Here is a 4,579-nt window from a genome sequence, read left to right on the forward strand (position 1 = left end):
TCAAGCTTGGGGAAGGATTAAATCAATGTAACATCCCAAAATTCTAAATTTTGGAATGTTATATTAAATAAATTATTATGATTGTTTGTTTATTGTTGTGTGGATGATTGTGTGAAACTGAGTGAAAATTGAAACTTTTTGAAAGTTGAATGAGAGGGAATAAAAGGACTTTCCCAAAACTTTCACCTTACATTTTGATCTCCATGAATTCAAATTCATTTCATCACAAAACCCTAGAGTGAAGATAATATGACTTCTTCCATTTAACGAAATGAAAAGGGGTTTGAAAATGATTTGAATTTCAATTGAAATATTTCAAATTTAGAAACTTTAAGCAACTCAATGAGTTCATAAAATGACTTCTTCATATTTGAAGAAAGAGAGTTGGAAGTTTCAAAGAGATAAATTGGAAGTCACTTTGAAGTTATTTGAAACTCGTTTTCCATTTGAAGTTGTTTGAAATTCCAAATTCAAATCCTCTTGGGAGTTATTTAGTGTTATATTCAAATTATTTTTCTCCTAAAAATAAATAAATAGAAATAAGGGTAAAATGATTCCCTTCAATAGAAAATTAGGAGAAAATAAATTTGAAATCATTTTGCTATTTTAAAAATGATTTTATTGATTTTAAATGCAATGGTAGCGCTCTTCGACTTTTAGGATTTTTTTAATGGAATTTAGTTGAACTTGAAAATTAGTTCATCTTATTGCTGCTATTTTTCTGAGCATTTTGGTATATAATATGCTTATGTCGATTTTCTATTTACTTTCTCTGCGTTGCAGTTCTTCTTTCTGTAAAGAAAAAAAGAAAAAAAAAGAGGACACACGCATGCATGCGCCGGCCAGCCGGCCCAGCCACTGGCCAGCGAGGCCATGGGCCAGCCACAGCGCTAGGGCACGAGTGGCCTGCCAGGCCAGCGCTAGGAGGCCAGCGCCGCCCGCACGAGCCGTGTGCTCCTCCTGTGCTCGCTACTCGCTGCTACGCTGACGCATGGGGCCCGCCCTTCGTCTCCAATCTCTGCTCGTTCCGCTCGGATAGAGCACGCACTCGCGCTCCCGCAACCACCAGCGCCATTGCCCTCGCGGATAAACTTATCCGCTCCACCCCGAGCCCTCTGCTCGCGCCTATAAAAGCCTCGGAGGCTCCTCTCTCCATTCTGCCACTCCACGTCGTCCCTAGCTCCTCGCAACCGCCGCACTGCCGTGTGGGATCTCGCCGGAGTCGGAGTATCTCGCCGGAGTTTTCCCTCGCCGTAGACTCCCCTACCTTCACTTTGTTTCTGTCAATCTTCATTACTCCCTGAGGCGCATCTTATGGACATGTTTTCGCCGCCTAGGTCTCGCCGGAACCGCTGCCCCGATGATCTGCGTCCTCGCCGGAGCACGGAGCCGTCATCCCTGCGCAGCACAACCCCGACGCCCTCGAGGACACCCGCCTCCACCACCGGATTGCCCACGCCACGCCCAACCTCCCTGACTCCTTCCCCGTCGCTGAGGAGCGCCGGAGTCGTCGCCCCATCACCGGCCAACGCCAGCGCCGCTGTCCATGTTCGTCGTTGTCGTCATCGTAAGAGAACCCTCATGTTCGCTTCGTTTAGTTTTTTTATTATTATTTATTAGTATTAGATCGCTTAACCACGGTTTGTTTAAACCGAACGGTTTTGATTAAAACGGATTGTTGGTTTTCTTTAGTTTAGCCCCGGTTGCTGTTTTTTTTCCTACTTAGCGGTTGTTCGCCCTGTAAGCCTCATAGCGAACAACTTGCAGCCCATAGAAATCTACCACGTGGCCAGGACCTGTTCGTGATTACTTTCTTCACCGTTCAGTCCCTGGAATTAGCAGTTTAGCCCCTAAACTTAGAATAGCCACAACTTTTTAACCGCAAGTCCAAATTCGATGAAACCAGCGGCAAAATGTTCGTCTCGAATATCTTTATACAAAAAAACAACTTTGAGAACTTTTTACCAAATTCAAATTTGAACTTTATTCAGATTTGAATTCAAACTTCAATTGACCATATCTCCTAAACCGTAGCTCCGATTGATGTGATTCTTTTTGCATCGTGTCACCATTGCCAAACCCTATCACTTGGACCTATCTCACGATATTTTTTCACACATTAGGATCTGTCCATAGTAGTTTTACTCGTATGCCTAGTAGGCATGGTCCACGTCACAATTTTTGGCACCCATGCCCTATGTTGTTTTGCACTTAGTATTTACTTTTGATAGTTAAGTGTGTTGTGTGTTCCTTTGGATTTTCCGAGTCTTTTCATGTTGCATGTTATTTGGTTCTCTGAAATGATTGCTTATGTGGATGCAATGTTTGACTTTATAGATTTTCATCGAAGAGTGACGAATAGTTCTATTAAGTAAATTTCTGAGAGTGATATAATCTTCATCAAATATTACCAGGCAAGTTCACATTTGACCATTCTTCCAATTACCTATGTTTTATATTATGCACTTAGTCCTTTTCTGGTAGGATTGCATGGTAGGATTTATTGATGCCAGATGGCTATGCCGTTACCTAGTAGTTCATTGAGGTAGTTTGAATCGTATACCTTTGTCACCACCGCGTAAGTTTAATTTTGCCTCGCCAATGTAGACGTGGATTGGGAAGTGTTCATTGTGGGAGATGAGTGACAAAGTAGTAAGTAGAACCAAGATAACTTAATGAACTACCTGGGCGGAGGTTTGGTTTGAATGGTGGCGAAGTACAGTGGGAGCATGCATGGGAAATCCATGGTGGTGCACCACTAGTGGTCCGTCCGCCCAGACTCAAAGACATCACTCGCATTCTCATGTCTAGAAGCTTACATGTGCAGCCACAAGCCAATATGGGCTCTGGCTTAGTTGAGTAGTTAGTGTGACCCCTTCCGGGATGGGCTAGAAGATGTAGAATGAGTAGGTGTACCGGCCTATCCATGGGTTAAGGGGGAATACTTTCGAAAGACTATGTCTCGGTCATCCTATTCTCAAATGCCAGGCAGTGCGAGAACTTCAAGGGAGGCGATCGAGCCTTGTGGGAAAAAGTGCGCAAACCTCTGCAGAGTGTTAAAACCTAATCGATTAGCCGTGTCCCCGGTTACGGACAACTTGAGCATCTAGTAGTGGAAATGCTGGGAGATCTCATCACTCTTAATTAAACAGTTGGGTTGCAAATGAAACTTTGGGAATGGATTGAGTTGGGTTTACCAACTCATTCTGTGCTATACAGTAGTGGTAGAATAATATCTTTTATTCTAGGGAAAACTAGCTTTATGCAACAAAACTAAACTTAGAGCTTTCCACCAGCCAAATTGCATGTACAATAGGTTCATTATTCTTATGATGTGACTTGCCAGTACATTCAATGTACTGACCCACAGGGCTGGAACACCTTATGTTGCAGGAATTTTCTACGACGAGTAAGAGTTACGTTGTAGGGTTACGGTCTACACTCAACTTGTCGTTGGCGTTGATGGACTCCACACCCTTATGTTTGTTTCCACTGAGACTTATGAGGTATATATCAGTTTTACGTTATTTATACATGTGATTGCACTTTGATATATACATTGATGTACTGTGTGTGCCAGCATACCGATCCAGGGATGGCACGGATACACGGAGGCTTGAGAATTTGAGGTCGGGTCGCTACAATCAATGTTATATTCATGCCCCAATCATGAGCTCCAGAGAGAAATAATTATGCAAAATTTCTATGCTCAACTTTCTAAAAACAATCGCAACATGCTCGATACTTCTTGTGCTGGCTCTTTTATGATGAAGACTATTGAATTCAGATGGAATTTATTGGACATAATTAAATGCAACTCTGACGATTGGGACCTCGACGAAGGTAAGGAGTCAGGTATGACACCTAAGTTTGATTTTGTTAAATCTTTTATGGATACCGATATTTTCTGTAAGTTTAGCACTAAATATGGACTTGACTCTGAGATAGTAGCTTCTTTCTGTGAATCTTTTGCTACTTATGTTGATCTCCCTAAGGAGAAGTGGTTTAAATATCATCCTCCCATAGAAGTAAAAGTAGCTGCACCTATTAAAGTTGAAGAAAACACTGTCACTTATAATGATCCTATTGTTCCTACTTCTTATATTGAGAAACCACCTTTCCCTGTTAGAATAAAGGATCATGCTAAAGCTTCAACCGTTGTTCGTAAAAGCAATATTAGAACATATACACCTCCTGAGCAAGTTAAAGTAGAACCTAATATTGCTATTGTTAAAGATCTCTTGTCTGATAATTTTGATGGGCATGTTACTCAGTTCGAAGGTGAAACTGCTAGAATTGCTAAACCTTGTGATAAAGATAAACATAGACCTGTGGTAGGCGTGCCTGTTATTTCTGTTAAAATAGGAGATCACTGTTATCATGGCTTATGTGATATGGGTGCTAGTGATAGTGTTATACCTCATGACTTATACAAAGAAATTATGCATGATATTGCACCTGTTGAGTTAGAAGATATTGATGTCACAATTAAAGTTGCCAATAGAGATACTATTTCAGCAATGGGAATTGTTAGATATGTTGAAGTCTTGTGTGGGAAAACTAAATATCTTGCTGATTT

Source organism: Triticum dicoccoides, chromosome 4A (genome assembly GCF_002162155.2).
Source record: "Triticum dicoccoides isolate Atlit2015 ecotype Zavitan chromosome 4A, WEW_v2.0, whole genome shotgun sequence".
Lineage (NCBI taxonomy): Eukaryota > Viridiplantae > Streptophyta > Magnoliopsida > Poales > Poaceae > Triticum > Triticum dicoccoides.